Source organism: Corvus moneduloides, chromosome 1 (assembly GCF_009650955.1).
Source record: "Corvus moneduloides isolate bCorMon1 chromosome 1, bCorMon1.pri, whole genome shotgun sequence".
Taxonomy (NCBI): domain Eukaryota; kingdom Metazoa; phylum Chordata; class Aves; order Passeriformes; family Corvidae; genus Corvus; species Corvus moneduloides.
In genome coordinates this window covers 136371035-136395961 of record NC_045476.1, presented here as the reverse complement: position 1 = coordinate 136395961, position 24927 = coordinate 136371035, and the positions used below count along the sequence as shown (strand labels likewise).

Sequence of the window (24927 nt, the reverse complement as noted above, 5' to 3'; positions counted from 1 at the left end):
GGGGAAATAGGACAGGACCCAGCTTTCCTGGCAGTTTCCAAATGTGGTAATAACTCCTTGGCTACATGCAGCAAAAGGAATTTTTGAGCAGTCCTTTGGCACAGAGAACCACTTCAAGGAGTGTGAAGATAACCATAAGCCCTTTTACACAAATAATGTCACACACAGCTGTTGTGAATGAATGCCAGGTATGAAGCAAACGTTTTCTTATGACTGGTGTTACATTTCTTCCTCAGTTTTCAAAGTGGTCCCTGCATATTCTCCATTTTTAAAGGTATTTTCCAGTCACTGTACAATCTTCATTAGATAACCATAAAGAAACTATTTCCCCTATAATGAATCCAAGCATAATATTAATGAATGAAGTTCCATTACTTCAAATGGAACAAAAATCCCTATAACTCCACTCCAAGTTTTAAATATAAATAACAACAAAATACCTGTCCATGATATTTATTTGTTTATTTTATAACACTGTAATGCCGTTCAAAAGCAGAACAGAATTAGACATTGCCATGAATGCTAAACTTCTGGATAACAGAGTTTCAGTACTTATTAATCACAAATTAATTTTTCCTTGCTGAGGAATACTCATCTTCTTGATGGCAGAATTTAATTAATATTGTCTTAAATTTCTAAATGAGATATTGGTTGGTATTGTTGCTGTTATGAAGTGAAACAACTAACATGGATAACATTCTGTATTTCCAATCTTTTGTAAAAGTGTGCAATTCCAAAAGGACAGAAAGGAAAAACTGTGTGGACAAATATATAACAGATAAAATATAAACTAGTCATATAGTGTTAAATTTTAAAGGTGCTGCCTCTAATATTTCACAAACCTGAAAATGCATTGTATTCTTCATTACCTAAATTTAATTACAGAATTATGAAAATAAATCAGAAGAGACCTCAAAAAGACTATGCCTTAACATGTGATGGCTGGTCCTGGTATTAGTCTCATTACGTAATCAATGAGCTTTGCAAATGGAAGAATAGACACAATTTTCCTTACAGTACTAACAAATTTTTTTTCTTAAAAGTATGACAAAAACCACCATAGGACAACTTCATATTTTAAGAATGGAAATCCACATTAACTACTTGTGGACAAACAGCAGCTGGCAATGATTCATGACTCCTTTTTATGCAGGACAAATTACCTTGCTACAGCTTTCTCATCCAATGGTATTAACTGCTGTATGACCTAATTAATATATTCTGTACAAAAACAGACCTAGTTATTAAATACAGGCTATGGCAATGTATAAAAAATGAGGTGTCACAGATAGAAAGCAAATTAAAGGAAGTATTAGTTATTAACCAGAGGACACAGTATAACAATTAAAGAGATGGCAAAAGTCAGGTTACTTACCTTAAAAACGTACAGTCCTCCAAAAAGGAAAAAAGGTTTACACGATACAGTCTGCATTTTTTTAGTTGGCTGAAAATCACTACTTAGCTAAATGGATATTTTTCATGAGGATTGGGCTGACTGATATTAAATGAGAGGAATTAGCTTCATAAAGTATTAAGTAAAGGTTTTCAAATGTATGATCTCAGGAACTAAGAGAGTACAACAATACTAACACAATACTACTAACATGATTGATTTTGTAAGGTAACATATTGTAACTTCCACTTGAGTTATTTCCTGATTTGTTTAGTGATGATGAGCACTATCAGCAGCAAATCAATGATATCATAGTTATCATTTCTGAAAGTCCAACTCTTCACCTATACCAGAAAATTTACTCTGTGGTTCATTCCACACCCAGCACTGCAATGGACAGCACTTGCACCACCTGATAATCCCAGTACTGCAATAGTATGGATCATAACCACAAGACACACCAAATTAAGTTTAAGAAACTGTTTCTAAACAGCCTACGCTATTTATTGTCAATATTTCAATAGCAAAGAGAAGTAGTGGTGTCTACTATTAGTTCTGTACTTTCCTAATATATCCTCATAAAATATTTAAAGCATGATACTAAGTGGTTTATCGGAGTTTAATAAATCTAAACAACTTAAATCAACAGAGAAATAAAATTTCTGAAAGTTCATACTTGCTGTAAATTTTATTAAGAATTCCTAATTCACAAACGTATCCTAATCATTCATTCAAATTACTAGTTATAATCAGCAGTGTAAGTTAAGCAATGAACTTCTTTTATAAATTACACAAAATGAAATGGAAAACTCAATCCTGAGCTTATAAATTCAAGTGTAATTTTTCTCGGTGTCAGACACAACTACAGATTCTGTGTATGTAAAGAATTTGCCACAAACATAATCCACTTTTGTTGTGGTGTAAAACGCAATGATGTTCAGTACTAATAAATAAATACATTAAAAGATATAGTTATATAAAATTTAGTTTCCACAGTGGGCCAGATCTAGCTCACGAGTAAATCAATAGAACTCTATAGAAGCTAAGCTATTTCTGAAAATTTGCTCTGGATCTGGCTCTTGAAATAATTTTTTTAAATGATTAAGTAAAGTATTGCACATATAAGACATTGATTTTTGTCATTGATTTTGTGCTGGCATTTGAGCCATGCCTCAAAAAGCTTGAACATTTTATGTATTTACAGCTGTCTGCTGGCAAGCAATAATTCATTCATTCCAAATGAAACATGTTCCTGAAGCTTATAAAACCAGCATTTTTCTAGACTAGATTTACAAACAGATTCTTCAAATAAGAAGTTAGAAAATGTGCTTTAAATCATTGAAACAAAAGCTGGTCTGTTTCTTGATTTTTTTTTTTGGCTTGTCAAACAGATGAGGAAAATATTGATTATATTTGCCTCCCAAGAGACCTGTTCCATCAGCAGAGAGCAAAGATCAATGATGAACCATCATCTCGTAACAAAATATTTCCAGTGACAAAATGAAGCTTATTGTTTAGTATTTTTGGTTAAATATGTATGTAGGAAAATTTTGGTTTCTTGTCATGGTGTTTTTTCCTAACTAGACCAATCCAACCATCCTTACACAGGGAGAGCAGTCTCCCTTTTGGCTGATCTGAGGCAACTTCAGACACAGGCCCAGCATGAGCAGAATCTACCTTTAATTCATTTCAAAGTCTCTCTTTTGTCACATTCTAACAACAAAAAGCTCTTACTTGTACATAAGAGAATATCATCCTTACAGAGACCACTACTTATTTATTTAAACCACTCAGATGCCCCAAGTCTCAACTGGTTAATGTGTTATTCCAGAAGAAAAAGCTTCTTTCCCCTCTCTTTCAGAACACATGTTCACCAACGCAAAAGTAGGCAATATTGCTACCTACAATATATTTCTTTGCCAAAAATGAAACACAGAGTGGAGAAGTCAATTATTTCACAGGTTCCAACCTTTTATTTTCTCTTCCTACCAGTTTGAGTGACTTTTGGCTGAGCGCAACATCCAGAATAGATAGTAGGTTTACTAGTATTGGAGGCTACCTTTTCAACATATCCATAGACAACTCTGTGGCAGTGGTTGAAAGCACAGATGCTAAAACATTTGCTTTTCAATCTTAGAATGATGGGTAACACTGTATGAATCACAAGCAAGAATTTTGATGATGGAGGGCTTTACTGGAGGCTCACTCCCATTTCAGGCATGGAAAAAAATCAAGGCAGAGAAGGGCACAGATAAAAAGCATTAGAAAACCAGGAGAGTCGATAAATGTAGACTGAATTGCAAACCTAGCTCTGTCCCCAGTGAAAAGGTTATTTAGTAAACACAGAATGGAGTTTGCATTCAAGCTTTAGATTGATTGAAAACTCCACCAAATCAGCTTTAAAGGCACTGTTTGCAGAAAATCTCATGACAAAACCAGTGAATCCAAATCTTGGATCCTCTGCTAGGCGTCTCTTCATTGGTGAGGCAATTAAGGAGTAGTCGTTGAAAGCACATGACATGGACCTCTTGTGAACCTTTTCATAAAAATTTAAGAGAACAACAGGGAATGTCTATACCCCATTTCTGTCACCCATAGGTGATTTTAGGATTTTATTAATCCCATACTAACATTATAATTCGGTAGCCTGACTGTACATCAGTCAGTTTTTTCTGAATCACCACACAGAGGCAGATTCTTTCAGTGTAACACTGATATTAAGAGCTCAAAGATATTCAAAGACTGACTAACAGCCACATTCTGGAAACAAACATGCCTTTTTCTAGCACTGAAGAGAGTTCAGGAAAAGCTGCCTTTTAAAACACTTAAGGATCCCGTCAATATAGGAGAATTAACAGCAGCTACCAGCAGCTATCTTAATCCTCCACCCAATGGTACATGCCAGAACACTGAACAATCACAATCAGAATGTCCTGTACTTTGAGAATTCCTGGCTAAAAAAAAAATTTTAGGAGCCATTAGCACAAATCAAAACAGCTGCTAATCTGAGGAATTACAAGAGTGAGAAGCAAGTTGACATATCCCTCTGATTCCACTCTCCAAGCTCTTAGGTCCTTCACTAAGTGCAGCTTCCTCAGGCCTCAGAAATGCATTCAAATCAAGCTGAATAAAACTTGGCGTGAAAATGTTTAGCCATTATATTTTCTTATTCACACATTCACAAAGCTTCTTCACAGTAGTTATTCAAATTCAAATTTTTTTCCTTTGTATAATTGTTTTCAGAGATATTACAGTATCGTCTCAAATATCCATAGTTATCAGTCTTGAAAGAGCTGCCAGCAGTGTAGGCATTCCCTAACAAGGTACACGGAACCTGTCTTATTAACATTTCTTGCTGCACAGCTACTCTTTTTTAATTGCAGTTTCATTGCGATACCATACCTCAGCAAGAGTGTCTGTAGTTCCAGCTAGCCGAATAAATAAAATAACTAGAATAAAGAGGCAGAAACACTATGGGGTATACTCACACCACAAGGTCAAAAGGAAAACAATATCTGCCTACTTTCTAATCTTATACTCCATCCATGAGGTGATAGCTGAGGCTCAGGTATCTTAAATATAAATATAGAAGGGGTAAAATCTGGAAATATATGTCAGTTCTCCTCCTGCCCCCTTTCTTTCATACTGAAAAGCTGAGTTTCAAAGATATTAACTTCAGTACCTATATTAGCTATGGCTCATTACACATACCAATGGAAAAAATAATATTGGTTCTAAAACACAAAAGAGAAAAAGAAGTGTTACAATAATGGCTTTTTAACCTATGGATATTTTCCTCTTTATCAACAGAGAAAGACCCCATATTTTTTTCTCAAAAGATCTGATCCTAGAGTTAAAATTATGTCTCTCATGGCATGATCCTTTAACCCCTCTCAGACATGATGTCTCCAAAGTGTACTTTCCAAAACAAATCACAATTCTTGACCCAAAGCAAAACAGTAGGAAAAATGGTGTTTTGATAGCTGAACATCTGATGACTGTATCACTTAAACCCTTCTGTAATTTAACCCTTCTCAAGATTTAACATAATAAAATGCTCCATTTTATCTCTACTAATCAGTCAAAAAATTGGGGTATTGAATGATACCCCATTTAGCCTTTACATTTAAGACCTCAGGAGGCCTAATTAATGTCAAAATTTCTAGGATTCATTAATACACTCTCTTTGTCAATATAGTTTTTGCTAAGTAGGGCATACCTTAGTCTATTTAAAATGTCTGATTGATTACAATCAATACAGTATTCAAGGCACAAGACAGATTTTTCTGCAGCAGTAACATGAAAGGCTAAAAAATATGCAAGCTTGTGTCCACCACCTTCCGTCAGAAACAACTGACTTTCTGTTGTTTCGCTATGAATAATGCATTCTTCTAAATCCACTCAAAATGCAAAAGAGAGGCTCTAGATCTAAACAGCTTTCACTGAAAAGATAGTTTCATCATTTCTGTGCTTGGGTTTCATGTGCGTAGCATTTTCTCCCACCATCTGTATAAAGCACACACATGCATTACTTCAACATTTTCAAAACTCCATTAGTTATTCTGAAATAAGACTGAAATGACCTTCCCAGTATAGAACTAACCATCCTATTTTACACAATTTACCACTGGAAGGGAGTAAATCCCATCACACTTGCTCTGAAAAAGTTATGAGGGTACAAGCAGATAAACAATTCTCCTTTGATTTAGTGGAGACATCCTACCAATTTATACGAGCTGCAAATATTGGTCACTATGTCCAGAAATGTCCAAGCCACAGGTTTTTGTTAAATTTTACCTTAACTTCAAATAAGCATTAGCTTTTGGTAGACTTCTTGCCTTTTATTATTTGCTTATGGAAATATTTGTACTTTATTTAAAGTGTTCAAAGAACTTGTGGATGAGGCACTTGGTGGTATGGTTTAGTGGTGAACACAGTAGTGCTGGGTTAAGGGTTGGACTTGAAGATCTTAAAGGTCTTTTCCAACCTTAACCATTATATAATTATAAAGGATCAGTGAAAATTTTTCAGATATGTTAGTAGCTATGTAGAGGGACACACATGGCTGATAGAAGGAGGTTTGCATGTGAAAGTGAAATCTTAAAGAGAGAAAAGAAGGACAGTAGAAGGGAATTTTAGTGAAGGTCAAGGCACCAGTTCTTTCTGTTAGTAATACGCATCCTGCCATTAGGTACTATGCTCCTTTAACTTGCCAGTCCCATTGCAGTTTCTACAAGGTTTTTTTTTTCTTACACCATTCTTCTACATATTTGCAGGAGGGAAGACTCCTCAGTGTGTTCCATAAGGTGTGACTATACTCTCATCAGCAGTCAAAGGTTGAAGTCCATGAGTAAAATTAACTAGATTATTGCATTTAACTCGAAGAAGGTTAACTGTATTGCATATATGTAGAAGAAATAAGCCATAATAAATGGGCAATTTACATCAACAGGAAAATTATTTTCATATTCTCAGCTTTCTCTGAAGGAAATATGATAACCCTTATCTGCACTTCAGTGTTTGGGTTTATTTTGTTTTTGTGCTTTAAAACAAATATGAAAGTAAGTAATTCTAGTGCATATTTGCAAAGTAAAGTCAGTATCACATTCATCCCTAATGGTCATGGGAAAGACACTAATAGGAAAGTCCCCACCAGATGAATTAATTAATATGTGTTTAGTAGGAGATACAGGCATTGCTGGACCAGTCTCCTGTTTTCTAGCAAATGCCCTTCGTTCCAGTTCAATGCAACAGGATATTCTTTCTCTATGCTGTAACTTCCCACTGAAGAAATTGTGCCCACAGCCCAAAAGACTGATCATCTGAAAGGGGTTTAGGGAGCACTTGTTTAGACAGAAGGTTTTGCAGAGGAGTGAACAGGAAAGAGAACTTTCAGCTCTGGGTTTGAGACCACACTAGCCGAGCACTGAGTTTGATGTAATTAAGCATACCCAGAGTCTTCTGAAAGTCATATCAACTCTACAAGATCTTAGAGACATGGAAGCTGGGGGAGGCAGAGGGATTGCATGTGTCGACACTGTATATGTGTCCTCAAAAGAAAAAAAAAGAAAAAAAGAAAAAAGGCTGAGAAAATATTTTGGGGAAAAATGTCGCCTAAATGGAGCCTAGAAACTGAATGACAAAGTTCTCCTCCATTGTCTGCCTTCTGTTGAGTACAAGGAAACTTCTCATTATTAATTTTTCTAAATAAATATGAAAATGTAAAAATTCCATTAAGACTATTATCTAAAATAAAAAAGAACCAATGTAACCCCAAATATTCAAATGAATTTTGTTTTGGTAACATTTTTTTAAATTACTGGTTTGGATTAGGATCCTTTTTATTACACTAGATGAACAATATCACCACAATCCAAAACACGCTAATTTATAAGCAGTTTTAATAGTAAGACGGGGAAAATGCCTTGTGTTGGGATTTGGCAAAGCACAAGTGGATAAATCAGTAAAAATCTAGATGATGGCAAGATTCCTCCAAGTGTTTATGGAAAAGAAATTTACAGAATTCTGGCTTAATTTATGTTGTAACAAGTTGTTTTTTTTAACTGCCCTCTAAACGTGATAAAATTTTGGCTATGCTTGTCATATAATTATGGATGCCATAGAATGGCAATTGTAGATGTCCTTCTATAGCAGCCAGTTGAACTGAGACTCTCAAAATATATTACTAGCTAGTTAAGTTTGACTTTAGTAATTGGATGAGAATCTGACCACAGAAAACATCAATACTGATTTTCAAGAAATCACACTTTATCTTATCTGGTACTATAGCATTTTTCAATATACTATTGCAGAATAAAGTAAAAAGGGTATTTTCCCCCAAGATGAAACACTTGAATTTCGACTCCACAGTAATTTTTTGCCCACAAAATATCTATTATTCTGACTCGAAGTGAATTGTAGGATTTGACTTAATTTTGTGATCATATAAAGTATAAACTTACAATTAGAGACCTTGAAAAGATGTGCATTTTGGAGGTCAACGGGTCCTGCACAACCAAGAAGGATCTTAACCAAAGCCAAAAGCCATATCACTCACTACCCCACCACAGACCTTGTATCTTTGTATCTGCTAGGTTGAGACTAAATATGCAAATGAAACTATGTACTTAAGCCACACAAGCTTAAGCAATATTTTTCCATTCATTTATATCAACTAACATTTGGCTTCTCTGAAAGAAATTTTTTGGTTGTTTTACTTTGGCTTCTGAAAACAACAATCTTCATTTTCAGTGATTCAGTTCTAGTCTAAGTTTGTTAAAAAAACAAAATTACTTTCTCTGTCTTAAGCAGAAATTTATATCTTATCTGGCACTATATATCATAAAAGATATGGTCATGTAATATATAGGACATCATATATATAGGATATCATGGGTATATAGATATAAAATATAGTATATGAAGGAATTAATTCAGCAGTTTCTCATAGATTTTCTTTAACTCCTGGAACATAATTACTTCCATGAAAGCTTATTTTAAAATCAAAATTATCTGCATGTGTTTTTAAATTTTTGCCTACAAAATGACTGTAGAAGTTTCCTGAAGACTTCACTATGATAAGTTCACTATTTGTTAACTCGGCTTTGATGTCTCTTTCTACTCTACCTGCTCTGAAGTATGCTCTTATTTTTCTATTAATAAAGACCCCTTTTTTCTCCTTTTTTTCTTTTTTTTACTCCTTTTTAGGTTGAGATTTGTTAAAAGGTGTTGAAGAAGATAGATACATTAAAAAATGCTCCAAGATAAAGGGGTCTTACAAAAGGAATACCAGGACAATGATACCATATCTCAAGTATAACCGAAGTCATAAGACATACCACATATTTAGAATGAGACAAAAAATTTTTAATAGTAAGAAAGAATATTTTTAAATGCATCATCTTTTCACTGATTATATTTTCAATATACTGCTGGTGATAGGATCTGACTGAATGAGTTCATCGGGTAATGCATGCAAATACTTTAGATGAGTTCGCATTGAAAAGAATTTAAATATTTACATCGCGTGTATTGTTTTGAAATAAAATAATTGTTACTAATGAATACATACCCTACTGCAGAATCTTGAACACTCATGGTGGTTGAAATCTGCATATAAATCATGTGGGTTTGAGGTTGGAGCTCATCTGCTTTGGTTTTAATAAACTGTTAATCTCACTTCCATTGCTGGAGTCCTCTGCACTTTGGCAACACAAACCAATAAAGTTTTCCTATATTATCATTACTTAAATGATAAGTATTTATAAGGTTTTAAAAATCTTGGATGAAATTTGACTAATATAATAAGTCCTTATAGAAAAGTTATTGCTCTAAATGAAATACATGTATCTATATATAGGAAGGTGAAGGTCACAAAAAGCAGAGGACTTCCTTCCTGAGCTTCTTCTGGGATACAGATATGACCAAGCTTGAGTGATGTGTTTTGTTCATTAAAGCATGCTTCTACTTTAAAATCTTACTCTTATACTTCCTCATGCATTGGTGCAAATAGAAAACACGGTTCAAATTTATAGCTTCAATAAGAAGTTACAAGGCAATGCACCAAAACCAATTTTCATAAATAGCTGTATTTTTATGCTACCATTGTTACATATTTCATAATGAAACTTCAAATATATATGTCTAGACATGTAATCTCCCTCAACAGAACAAATATAGACTGTACACATACACATTCAAAAAACAATATATTAGAAAAAGATAAGTCAGCAAAGTCAAGGAATACGAAGTTAGGAAATGCCAGAATTTATAAGCTCCTATCATTTGAAATTATTTCAGGAGTTTGATATGAGGTGCAATATTGATCTAATAATGTATTCCTTCTTCACCTTCTTGCAAGTATATTGCAATTTTTTATTTTCATTTTAATAAATGAGTTCCTGCTTTAAGCATATTTCCTACAGTATTTATTAAGATTTTGTTTTCCTACAGAATATAAAATTGCTGTTAGTTGATATGATCATTAATAGATATTGGTATGACAATGTGATCTGCCCTGATAGCTGTCTAATTGTACAAGGCATCATTTCCTGCATTGACTTATTAATATTGATAAACTATAAAATAAACTATAAATTAATTATAACCAGTTTAATTTACTCTTGCATTATTATTCTACTATTCTATGTATTCTACTGTAAATAATCTTCTGGAAATAACTTTTTCTTATTTTTTACTACCAGCAGAAACAGAATGAGCTGTTTTGCTTTTGAACCACTAAATCAGTGCTTTTTCACTTTTAGTGTACCAGAAAAACCATATACCAACACATTTCATAGGAAAAATAGCATTGAACTTTTTATATTAAATCCAATCTTTCTAATGTCATTAGATTCAACAGGTACCAGAGTGTCTACTCTATTGCATTAATACCCTGTTCCGCATTTAAGAAACAAATCCTACTCTATCCCTACTGTATTGAAAACAGAAGGCTGATCTTTCTTCCAATGAATTCAATAACAAAGTTGTTATAGGCCTAATTACAAGACTAGGAGTATCTATGGATATAGCTACACAGGAGCACCTTCTACATATGGTATGTGCTGTACTACTCAAAATACATGAGATTAAGAAAGATAATTTCACGAGAAAACACTTTTTACAATATCTCATCTTCAAGAAATTAAGTCCTCAGACGAAAAACTCTCTCATGTCACAATCCAAGTGGACTAATGTTCAAAGTGTTGCACAACTTCTAGCGAGAGAAATGCCTGACTCCCAGTTTGTCTAAGTTGCTACAAGCCACACATTATATGTTCAAAGAGTACCTGGTATGCCTTGGCCTCAGTATATTTACCTACAGTATCTTTTGTATGTGAAATACCCTTTTGATGATGATGGCATCATTCAGCCTTGTTTTCACCACAGTTCAGTTTTCTAGGACAAATAGAGATTGCCAACTGTTTTAGGTTACAATGTAAGATGTAACCAAAAGTATGTATTCTATCACCATCTTCATAAGCTGTTAAAACCAGGTGGGACAGTGTTCTTTATCTCTTCCATGACACATCCCTGATAACTCCCTCCAGAGGAATATCTTCTGTTAATGGGCTATGCAGCCCCACTGCATGACTCATAAAATTACATCATCCCATTGTGAGATGCTCCGCCCAGGGGGAGGAACCAAGCATTCCTACCTGGATATGGTCTGAGGTTTGGAACACCACACTCAGCCCTTACCTACAGGTTTCCCAGAGGACAAGAGCTACACAACCACCACTGGACCTTCAGGTGAAGACCAGACCCTTCTACAGGATCACCACTTCAACAGAACCACATCTATCACCTCAACAGGACTGCAGCCACCATTTCATCGGACTGCTACTGCCACCCTGACCGACAGGGTGTCAGGTTGTACTCTGACTCTGTCAGTGTTTCTGTACTATTGCATTTATTTTAATTTTCCTATTAAATTGTAGTTCTCACTTGGAGTCTCTCACTGGTTTGCTTTCAAACTAGTACACCAACATATATACTATTTACTATAGATATACAGATGACTGTCTAAGCCATCATATACAGTAATCTACATTCCACACACAATAAAACTTTCACAAAGTACTGAACTCAGGCCTTTAACTCTGTATTTACTAGATTGCCAAAATTCTCTTGACTTTAAAAATTTTCACAATTTTCTCAGCTTTCAAAAGTTGAGAGAACTTCTTGTCGCTCTGTGTGAGCAGCAGTTGAGAGGCAAGTATCACAACTTGGAAATCTTTCTTTGAATTTCAGGGGTGAAGTCTAATGTCAGGAGACTAAAGAAGTTTATTTCAAAACATACATGTTACATGAAGCAACCAATACCATGAGATACATTTTATATTACTTTCCAGAGGTCATGAAGTATTTAATTTGAAGAGATAGTTTATAAACATATGTAAGTAGCACTATCCTTTCAGGAAAGGATCCAAGCTTTTGAAGTTTTCATTATGAAGTTCCAAGAATCAAAGGCGCCAACTCTATTGCTCTACTTCTATAAAGATACTTTACTGATGCACTCAAAGGCTGTAAAATATAACAGTAAAGAGCTGGTCATAAAAGAAATTGATGATTATGGATTATACAGTAGTTACATTTCAAAGTTAAATGGTAATTGCAATATGAAATTATTTTGTTGCACTGTGAAGATAAGTGTTCCAAAGCAAACTACAAAGTTAAAATATCTAATATTTGCGGCAGAGATGATCGAATGGTAGGACTGAGAATAGGCAAAATATTTGAGTCAGTGAGAAAGATATCACTTCACCTGTGTTCTGCAAAATATTTGCTTCAGATTTGTTTGCACAGCTCCTTTATCTTGCTTTTTGTGGGCAGTCTTACTGAGCTCACCAACACCAGTGTTTTCAAAATGTCTACTCAAAGGAGCTAGAAAGTCAGATTTTTCCCTTTTGCAAATGGCTCTAAATTCTGAAGCATGGGATATATCACATTTCAACAGCAGTTGAGGACAAGTGTCAAATTGCATGACTTCTCTTGTACAGTCAGTGAAGTTACCTAAAGTTAAGGAAGGCTTCCCTTAACTGGCCTCAAATAACAACGCTAAAAACCATGACCTGAACCTCCAAGAGGTATGCAGACTGCCTGCACCAGTGATAACTGCCTTTAAAAATTAGGCTGCACCTCACACTATAAACTTTGTGAAGGCCCAGGAAAGTTTTCTACAAACCTTCTCACTTTAAAAAATCCCAGGAAACAAATGTGCCGAAAGCAGTTCCCTGGTTCTAGCAGGGAGATGGACGTGGTCTCTGCCAAGCATGTCCCGGGGCATGCAGGAACTCCTGTTTGTCCTGTGGCACAGTCACAGCTCTCAGTACAGTCCTCTGGGGGATCTGGGTATCTCACCAAGTTGTTCCAAAGGGCCCCCACTTGTCATAGAGCCTGCCCAGAGACCTGAAGTACCAAGTTCAGAGGCTCTGAGTACCCTGTTGACATCAGAAAACTGCTATTCAAGGGTATGGCTCAAGTAAATTGAGCACAAATAATCAAATTCTAAACACGTAAAAGCAATACATCAGGCAGACTTCAAGAGCAACAAAATTTAAAGATTCCTGTCACGTAATGAGGCAATAGTCAGCTGCATCAATTTGTAGTGCATCTTTTAAGAAAATGTAAAATGAAGTTCTACTAAATGTTAATAAAATTTAACATATCCTTAAACATAAAATCCCTGAAAGAAGTAACAGTTTTCTTGCAGGTTTACGTAATTTTTATTTATTCACTTATTAATAGCACATTTGCATTTGACCTATAGTATTTAGAATTTTTTCTAAAAGTCTTTTTAGGATATAAAATTTATTTCAGCCTTTTGGACCCAGTTGTTCTGCTCTGGACCTGTTCCACCAGCATCTGTAATAAATACTATTCCATCCAAAATATTTTGAAATCTAACACCTTTCTTCACTCAATTTCTATAATTGATTATAGTATTTAAAAAGCAATTGGGAATTCTTGGGATTTTCTATTTCAAGAATTAAGTCTTCAAATTTACAACTGAGTCTTGTTTTGTACCGACTCAGTAGCTAACCTTTGGCTTTTTTCTATCAGGCAGATCGGTACAGGGGAGCCAGAGGACCAATTTAAGCTCTACATTTAGGAAATACTTTCTTAGGAAGACCAGTTACTTGATCTACTCTTTCTATTAACATTCCCAAAGCCACCTTGTCAGGTGTAAGGGATTCCTGGTGGGAACAGCTGAGAGGAAGCAAGTACCCATAAGGACTGAAAAGAGGCTTAGCTGAAGTGTCCTTTTAGTCCTCCACCTTCACAGTGGCCTTCCTTCCAGCTGCGAAGAAAGACACAAACACTAGGACCAAGCCAAGAGCCAGACCAGCACTGAGTCATGAGGTCCCTGAGTCTTCTTTCTCTGAGTCACACTGCACAACAAAATATCAGACTGCATTCTTTACTCTGGTGGGAGTATTTGCACTACAAAGCTGAATAATACATTTCAAAATTCAAACTAAATTAAAGAATAGGAATAGTTTTTAATTTATACTAAGAGGATAAGGAGGAAGGAGGACCGCTGGAAGCAAAGTTTTGAAGGAAGGGGCAGTAGAAAATAAGTAAATAAAGACCAGTAGAAAGTCTGCTTTTGGCTCCAGAAGAATAAAACTGAAACACAGAGACATGTGCAAACTGATTTAAAGGGTGCAAGTTGGGTATAAAAGAAAGAAGAAACCTAAGATTTGTCTCCCTCATAAACTATGAAACCATTTCATACTTTCATAGTTAAAGATGTAAGACTACTAGGAGAAAAATAATCCTACTTCAAGAACCATTTACATGAATTATGTCATGTTATATTTTGTGAGAAGATGGGTATATTTTGTTGTTTGCAACACTTTATTTGTTGCGGCTTCATTCTTTAATTTAAAAAAAAATTGAAATTCATGAAATCTCTGTAGTGGTGATGAAAGCTAAAGTAGAGAGGGAGAGCTGCCTGAGCTAGAGGGGAAGGTAGGGAAGAGTGGGGATTGAAAACATCCCCATTGTCTGGAGCCTTAGCTGAATTGCTGGGGATTGTTTCTCCATTTTTATTTCTGCCCCTCCTCCTCTTTCTACTCCTCTCCCCTCTTCCATCCCTCTCCTATTGCTTCCTTTTCATTCATCCTTCTGAGTTGTGCCGACGCCAGGGAAAAGGTCCAGAGCAGGAGGGAAGGTCCAACAAGTCTGAAATAAAAAAAAAAAATTACAAATAAAAGATAAAAAGGATCCAGAAATTCAAATGAACACATGCAACATTTTAAAATATACTTTCCTCTGTCAATGCAGATCAGTGTGACGCAGGTCTCTATAGCTGGGTTGACTTTGATCTTAAAAGGTCTGAGAGTGTAAAGTAGTCAGTCCTATTCTGATTATGACAGATATTTACAACATTCATTAATATTTGTGACCAAGTATCATGAATTTCTCAACCCATTTTAAAATTTCTGAGATGAAATGTCACACTATATATGACATTAACTTGTACACCAACTTAAAAATAAATAAATGTGGCATCCCTAAAATAATTTCCTTAAACTGAACTGTAATTATTTTTCTTGTAATCTTGCCTTCCACAAGCCTGTCCCCAAATGTGTAATCCTCAGTCAAATCCCTAGACTACCTACTCACCCAGAGCAGCGGGCAGAGAGAGACCAGAGACACTGAATTTGTGTCTGGCTTACGTGCCCTACTCTCACTGAGAAATTCAGTTGGGCCCATCTGTGTTCTGACAATCTACGGTCATGAGACCTTTAAATTCCCATAACAACACTGTGCTCCTAACTCTGAGTGGAGACACAGGAGAGAAAAAGGAAATGTTATGGTGCACAAATGAAAGAGGGAAAAGAGACGAAAACTTCATGAAGTCAGCAAAGGGTTTTATCCTTGTAAATCTGCTTTATGTGTACACTGCTCAGACAATGCATTTTTGAGGGACAGTACAAAAACCTAAGTTCAAAATATAAATAGAATGTGAAGAACAAAGAGGTGGTGAAGTGTGTAACGTGACACGGCAGCTGCAGCTAACAGTTTATAGTCCCCAGAGAATATTACTGCGCTTATTTGAAGCAGTTATTTCAAAGTGCTGAGAACTCCAACTTTTTAACTTCCCTTTTCAATTCTGACAAGTCTGTAAGATTTCTGACTCTGTACAAACCATTATATTACAGCTGTTAGAGCTTACATTTGCAGCTTACTTTATCATGGTAGTAATACTGTGGTATTTGGGCAATTAACTCTCACTACGCTGAGTTTTGTGCTTACTCCTATAATACCAAATGGCTCATTTCTAATTTGGATTCAGCTTTGTTTGGTTTCATACTATGCTGTTAGTGAAAAACATGGCCTATGTGAGCAGTTTAATGATGTCTGCACAGGCACCTAGGTAGTGCCGGGCCAAGAATAAGACAAAACCCACGGTAGAAACATGTACACTACTTTCATATCATTCAGTATTTGTAGAAAATCTTACAGAAAGCCCAAACATCTATTGAATGAAATAGCAGAATTCATAATTTATGGAAAAAGAGGAACACATATTGTTCACTGATATCACAACATATTGTGTGGTGTCACAAGTCAACCGTTGCTTGGCATCCTGCTACACACAATGACTTGGGAAAGATCTAAAGCAAGGCACTGAAGTAAACTTTATTGAAGAGCTGATTTTACAGACATTAACAGAATTATAAAATTCCAACCTTCTCTAAAAGATTACCTGAGACAGGGAAAACTAAAATCTATCTGGTATTCAAAAGTACAGGTTTTACTGGAGTATTTAAAAACAAGCACTTACATGAGGATATTAGCAGCATGCTATCAATAGCTCAATATTTCCCCTACATTGCCTGGGTGACCTCAGCTCACAAACTAAAAAGCCTATTTTAGTTTTAAAATCCCACTTCAGAGACATCCAGAACTTTCAAATTCAGGTCTTCTGCTGTTGATCTACTAATGGTTTTTTAACTGCAACTACATATATATATATATATACTACATTAATTCATATATACAGTACAATTAGCTGATTCCATTGCCACCCACATAACCCTTATGTTTCAATACTTTTCAAAGGTTTTAAAATTAGGTCCATGATTGTACCCAATAGCTAAAGTCCCTTTTTAGGAAAGGACTCTGTGAGGAGAACTCATTGAAGAATCGATTTTTGTTGGATCACATTATAAAAGGAGAGAAACCTGGGTGAAGCAGTAGAAAGAAGCTGTGAAATCTTGGCCTCATCAAACATCCCTGGGAATTTTGTCATAGCCCAGAATGGATTCAAAATATTTAGAAACACATTTGCACTTCTGTGAAAAGAATTGCTGGAGAAGTTGAAAATAAATTGAAGTAAAAACTTAAAGCCATGAAGATTCTAGTGGCCAAAAAACAATTTTTCAACCAAGTATTTAATTGTGAAATTAGGATTTCAAGAAGTGGAGGGTTGGGGAGCATGCAATTCATCTCCTTTAACTTCACCCATAAAAGAAGTTAGGAATCTATTTTAAATGGGCCCTCTAGGTTCTCTCTCATCAATGAAAAGAGAGAGGAGTTTTAGGAAGGTTGTTCATCTCAGCTGTCCATAGATGCCTCTGTTGGGATGTAATCTGTAGTTCTCTGGTGGAAGAGAATATTTATCTCCATTGACTACGAAGCCTTGAGCAACTGTGTTAGACTTCAATGACTAACTTTTAGATGGCTAAAATGATGACTAGCTTAGTTCTAAAAACCTATTTTTTAAACAGCAAGGTTAAGTGAGATGAATGGAGCCTTTTATGTGAACCACTTTATCAAAAATCTACAGAAAAAAAATGTTTTGACATGAAATTCTGACCAGCATATGTATCACTGATTTTAATAGCACCAGGGCCTAATTCTGCACCTTTCTATTTCTACATCACCTACTGGAGCAGGGCACCTGCTGATGAATGGTAACCCTGTATGCTTTTCTCATAAAATAATAAAATAAGCATCAGTGTCCTGATAAACTACCCCCGTAAAGCAAAAGTGGCATAAATGCAGTTTCTCTTTTCATTATTCATAATGTACATTAATTGGTTACAACTTACAAATGCCCAAGTAGAAGATGGTAACCTCTCCAGAGCCAATCTTCTAACTGTATCATTTACAGAACTCCCAGTTAACTGGAAGCTGTATAAGCAGGAAAACTTACTTATATCCTTCTTCTGCAGTTTGGGAAAAAGAAAACAGAGTGGATGTGAATTTATGCAGTAGAGAGCACATTAGAAAACTGACCTACCCTGCAATACCTCAAGTGTAGGGTTTTATCCTGTGAAATCAGTAGCAAATTCTAAACGAGAACTGGGTAGCACTGATTGTGTGTGTGTGTCTTACTTAGAAAACAGTAGAGATAATTCCTTTTAAAGGTACCCAAAGATGAAGTTTTGTTTTAATGATACCTTCAGGGGGGCTGTTTCATAGAAACTGCATGCCAGTTTTCACAGCACATTTTTAAATCTTATATTACTTCTATTCTAGTATTTATTGTGTGAGGGATCTTTTGATAAAATATTTTAACTAGGCAGAATGACTTTTCTTTTATAAACAGTAACTCTTCATTACAGATCAAGCTCAGAAGTATGTTGTTGCAATTACTAAAAGAACAGTGTTTCACTGTAAGAATCAGTGAGTTATTACTGTAACTCCCTGTACCCACAAGAAGAGCTGCTAGCATGCAGTAAACCTTGAGAGCAGGCCTGGTGTGCAAAAATTCACAAGGGTATCTTTGTTACTTTCATTTGTATTGTTCTAATAAAGAACATGTCTAGGATAATGCAAACATTTTAGTGCTTTTGCACTCCATTATAACACAACAAAACAGAAAGAAAAGCTAGCATTGTCAACACCATGCAAATAGAATTGAGACAGAAACTCCAATTCTTCAGTCAGTCTAAAAATACTGCAATGCAAGGTATACATGTGCAGTGCCTCCTACAAATCGTAAAGTTACCCTATTTTAACAAGATGTGTCATATCTCTTTGACAATAGGTACTGTTCAGCTTCTACGCACAACTCTGAGCAGAAACAGAGACACCTTTTTACTGAATGAACTGTGCTAAAGTGATGCTTTACTAAAGAACATACTTAGCCTTGTTTCAGTCAGATGAAGAATCTCATTAATACTTGATTTGTGCCAGATATCCCCTTTTTGTTGACCCTGAACAACACAAAGCACATGACTGACTCAAGGGATGATCTTGAAGAAGGTAACCAATGGGACTGAACAGGCTGAAATAAAGTCTGTTGATATGGGGCACAGTGGGAAGATGGGGACCTGAGTTTCACCAGGTCATTCAATAATCACCAAGGTCCAAGAGTTATCATTGTACCCTTTATGGTCTCTTGCTCTTTAAATAATAATAATAATAATGTCCTGTACTGCCTTTAATAAGCTATTGCCTGAATAACTGCAAGTTATTCTCAGAGGATCATAAAATTAACCATAGGAGGCATCAGCTGTTTCCAGAGCTCCATGTTGACTTGGTTGCTCAGACTGCACATCAGTAGAGGCAATCACTGACTTCAGGACGAGGCCATCTGGGAAGGACCACTGATGTAAACCAAGTTCAATCAGACCTTTGGGTATTTTAGGAGAAAGACTTGTGAATGTGCAAAGAAAAAATAAAGAACCTGGGGAGTGTCGCTGATACCACATTTTGACACACTCTGACACTGCTGGTCATCACTCATCAGAAATTCACCTCTGCTTTTTCAAACCTCTAGCAGTCAAGTCAGAGTAGAAATTATTATGCTTACTACCATAACCATGAGGGAACTACATGAGAGAAAAAAAAAACAACAACAAAACCCTCTGTTCCTGAAAATGAAATGCAACTGCAGAATGGTTGAGCCCCAACAGGACACAAGGAGCCAGGAGACACACAGCAATGTACCAGAGAGGCAATTTATTAACTCTATAGCTTTTGTCAAGTGGCAGCAGATAATACGGGTTTGTATAAATCTAATACTGAGAAAGTTAAACTGTTAGTTATTAAACAGAAGTGTTGGTTAGGCCCTGAAGGATAATTAATGTAACATTTTTGTTAATTCTCTATCACACTAAAAACATCTTTAAAAATGATTCTGTCTATTCATCTACATATCTATATTTTTGTTCCAGAATACCACAGTGATAAAAACATATTAATTTTATTCACACTAAGCAACCTGAGATTTACTTAGTAATTTGAAGGTCTACTTGATTATTTTTTTAAATTGTTGGCAGATGATTCACTGAGATAAAAAAAACATACTCCATTGTACGAAAATAAACTTTCTCAGAAAATACTTCCAAAGCTGAAGTATAAATGCTTTTGAACGATTAAGTACATTATAGAGGGTAGAGTGTCATTTTGAAATAGAAAAAAAACAGTGCAAAAAAAGGTACAAATTATTCTAATGTGTGTATATGCAAAACAATAATCTTCAAGACATTTTACTCCTGTAATTGCTTAAAGATCATAAAATAAGATTGATACCTTAACAAAGGTCAAAATGTTGCATTTCAATCTTCATATCACTTAAAAGCAGCACTTTGTTTTCTTCTGTTAATCTGTATCTCAGTTTAAGGGAGCTACAAACTGGATAACTATGTAGACAGTGTCACAGATTACATAATTTTTTATCAGGAAATACTCAACTTTAGCTTTCTATTCAGCTATTCTGTAAGCACTTAAAACATACAGAATTTGGCTTCAGAATTTGACAGAGCACCACATCCTCTAAGACCAAGGGAAGTTAAAATATTCATCTGAGGGCAGACCTAACAGTCTTTATAATCCTACACTATTAAGCTTTTTTATCTTTTTATCTTTTAAAACCCAAAATGCAGGGAAGGAAGAAAACAGGAAAAATTACACTATAAAAGAGAAACTGGTTATAGAACAATGCTTTAGAAGACTAGAGCTAAGATATAAGCAACCTGCAAAGACTCTAATAAGGTAAAAATTTTAAAGAACGCTATAGACATCTTTCATGTTTATTCCTGATAGAAGATAGTCCATGATGCAGCATTTTCTCACACCTGTTCACTTTCCCTTCACTGATATGAATACAAAATACTAAGACAATATGTAGAAAACTCTTGAGAGTTTAAAAATCAGTGTTGCAGAAGAAATTCCCAAGAGTTTCTTCCTGTTGCACTATACCCAAAGAAATTCAGGTTGGTTAGGCAGAGTGAAGGGAAGGTCCACATGGCACAAACCCCATTTCACCAGAAGAAGGCATGTCTGTGTGTGCGGCTTCAGGTGGAAGTGTTTGGGCTGATGTGAGAGCCAGAAACCAAACTGCCATATTTTCAGCTGAAAGCAGAACAGACCACTTTGGGCAGAAGAAGATTCGAATGCAGCTTCCCTGTTTCTGCTGCAGCATGATTTTGGTCAGAGCCAGTCTCAACATCCCCTCCCAGTGCCAGCCACACTGTTGGGAACCTCTCCCAGTTAAGCCCAGATATCACAAGGGAAAAGGAACTGCAATTACTCTCTAAAAATCTACTATACTCTGAAGAGAAGAGACATGGATAAGGAGCCTTACTGTTTAAGGTCAGCAGTGGCACAAAAAATAAAGAAGAATAAGCTGTCTGAAAATAAATTTAGGACAGAAATTGTGTTTCTAAAACCATGGAAAGTGAGGCTCTGCACTGCCTTCAAGAGGTGCAGTGAGAAAGATACCCCAGCTAAACTGAAACCAGAGCTTTTTGAATCTGAACAAAATAAGACCAGCCTAGTATCACAGCAAACAGACTTCATGACTCCACAGGCCACTTTAATTCTATCTCCCATGTTGAAAAATGTAAGAAGATATTCTTCTTTTACCAATTCAGGCCACTAGAGCAGCTAAAAACCATGTATTCATGAGTCAGCACACTGAACACTCGACAGTTTTTCACATCTGTTCACCTGCTCTTTTTCATTTGCAAGTAAATATTGATAATAACAGTTAGTTATGGAGGAAGAAAAGAAAAATTGCTTTCCAAAGATTTCGGTTTACAACCTTTTATAAAGGTATGTTAAATTCCTATGCTGCCCTGAATACCAAAACAGATATACAGAAAAACAGAAGATGTCATTTCAGTCTGGACACTCATCACTTTCAGGAGCTAGGGCAGTATGATTATATCTCATACTATATAAGGATATAATGATAACATCACTTGAGAGACAAAGCTGCAATTTGTAGGCAAAATTTTTATTCATCTCAAAAGCACAAAAGGACAATTGTCTTTGACACTAACTATGGCTTTCTAAAGCATGCTTTCAACATTAGTCATAGCTTAACTACAGAAGCACCAAGCCAGAACCAATTCCACCAACCCAAATCCTGCTGTGCCCACATACTGCACAGAGGTAGAAGGATCCTCTTTCAAAATTGGCTCCTTTATTCCTATTTTAAAGTCCCAAGGCTGTTTGATATATATGAACTCCTACAACTTCAGACTGCTGCAAATGAAATGTATGTATATTAATTACCATACTACTCAGACAACAGGTGCTTTGCAGATGAAATATGGATGCTAAATATAAAGTTTTAGGAATGCACTTTCTCAGACTTCAAGATGAGGCTAGGTGAGCAGGATTAGCTCTTCAGTCAGCAACTATCTGTACAAAATTACTCACACAACACACCTGCAATATTAAAACAAAGGACAAAAGGATCATTCTGGAAACTGCTAACCTAGTTACTTTATTTCAGTGCTTTAGCAGTATCAAGATATTTTGCTCACTGGGAGTTGCACATGATTAAAAGAAAAACCTTCATTTAAATATAAGGAGGGATGGAAATAAATAGAGGGGTGGAGAACAAAGTTTCAATATCTCTTGTTTTTAATGGCTTGCTTTCAAATTAAATAATGAAAAAATAAGCAAGCTGAGTCTTCTTAAAATGTGGAGTAATGACCGAACACATCGTAACTATTTTAGAAAAGTCATCATAATCTATCATGCAAATATCTTGACTGGTTTTTAGACACATGAATTATTGACCTTGTTATGCTGCCAAAAGTATTTTAACATGTCAGAGCAGAAGCCATGCATAAATATGTGCGAAATATTTTTATTACAGTTAAACTGGAAAAACCCAGTGTAAATACATAATAGTTATGTTTCTACAAAGATAAATGAATTTATTTATTATTCAAAGTGACTAATTACATTATTTATACACTTCTTATACTTTCTACTTTAAAGAAAGCTGTTACACTGCAAAAATTTAAACATAAGCATTAGAAGCCTCAAATTTCCAAATGCATTGGTAATTCTACGAATTATATTTGCTTACATGACAGTGACAAAAGAAATATACCCCCTGTAACTTACTTTAGTTTCCACATTTGAATACACGGCATATCTTTATAGTCAGCTATAGATCCATAAATGCTCTTTATATAAAATACAGTAAGCAATCCCATCACAATAAAGTAAACAACAGAGAACACCACAGAACATTTAGCACTTGAACTTTAGCATAATATTGCACCATATTTCTTTCCGGAGGAAAAAAAAAACAACACAACAACAACAAAAAATCAAACCCAAAACCAAACCATCCTGTCATCTGGAAAAATCTTTCCAAATTGTATTTTACAGAACCAATATCCTGTCTGTACATCAGGGGCAGCCTCTGTTAAGCATTTAAGCGCTTTCATTGAAAAGTAACAGTTTCTCCTCCAATCCTGAACTCTCAGTAACCATCACAGAAAGTAACCGTTTCCTATTCCCTGTCAACCAGTGGCACTATTAATAACCAAAACAAAACGTAACACCTTCAAGCAAATATCAGCTTCTGATTAATCTCCATCCCAATGAATTAGAGTCATAAGAGGCAACCTGCTGCCTTGTTTACGCCTTTTTAATATGAGGAGCAGAAGTTGGATATAAGGGTTTTCTGCCCTTAGGGCTACAAAATATGCCTCATGTGGCTGTGAGCCAGCTCTCTGAGGGAGCCTCCTTTGCTGTTTCACAGCTATTTCCTAATGGATAAATTTAAACAGACACACACAAACACACAAGTCACCAGAATACAGGGCTGGAGCTATTGTTTTTGTCTAAAGTCCTGTGAGCATCTGTACTCGTAATGAGGATCTCAAGGTTCCATCCAGTTTCGGTTTGGGCTTTACTTTTGATCGTTTTGTTTGTTTGGGTTTTGTTAAACGCAAGGAGGAGAGGAGGGGTGTCTGGATTTTTTTTTTCCCCATCTGCCTTCCCCTCCATACAGCACAGCACATAAAACACCTCTCTTCAGCTTTAACCGACCTAGGCTCAAATTAGTGCAACATTTTGCACACATCCAAGCAATCAGAAGGCAGAGATATTTAGTCCAGTCCTCGTGTATTGCACAGACACCTTTAGAAAGGGGTGGAAGGAGATTTCTTAAAAAAAAAAAAAATCTCACAATGTAATTTACACAGTGTGGAAACGCCTACAAGGAGATGAAGTACCTGCACTGGGGAGATGTTCAGTTGTTCACTTCATCTTCCGTTGACAAGGAAACCAAACCGCACTTCATTCTCCAGGAAAACCTTCCACTGCCATCATTTGAAAATGTATTTATTTGTATATATGTATATATCTATCATCATCATCATCATGATAACAATAACCATCATAAAACATTGCTGGCAAAAGAATAAAAAGTGAAGGTGCAAAATGTGCAAAAGTAAGGATCATCTCTTTGGCTTTCTGTTTTGCTTTGTTATCTTTAGGGAGGAAAAAAAAGTATTTAAAAACGATAACTGCAACATGCTGCAAGAAAAGTTTCACATTATAAACAGGCATCAAAAACTGAAGAAGAGGAAAAACAAAAAACCCTGCTGGTAGCACTGTTAAAAAAAAAAAAAAAAAGAAAAAAAAAGAAACAGTAACAAAAAAAATAAAATTAACATCTTGCTCTGTGGCTTCCACCAGTATTGCAAGATTATAAACTCTGTGTAAACACTGCTGTAAAATGCATTTGCAATTCCCATCTCTTTATGGAAAAAAAAGCCCTTAAAAAAACACCCAAAAATAAAAATAAAACA

At 35.6% G+C, this 24927-nt stretch overlaps 1 protein-coding gene across 2 annotated transcripts in view; it reads right to left on the bottom strand.

Moving 5' to 3' along the window:
* RALYL (RALY RNA binding protein like) overlaps window positions 1-24927 on the bottom strand; it is a 386418-nt gene that overhangs the window by 360855 nt on the left and 636 nt on the right. Inside the window, exon 2 of one of the 2 annotated variants that reach the window (XM_032128423.1) lies at window positions 24349-24435. The exons of the other annotated variant lie outside the window; for it this stretch is intronic. The gene's annotated coding sequence lies outside the window, so the exon portion shown is untranslated. The remainder of the gene's footprint in view (window positions 1-24348; window positions 24436-24927) is intronic. 2 annotated transcript variants of the gene reach the window in all.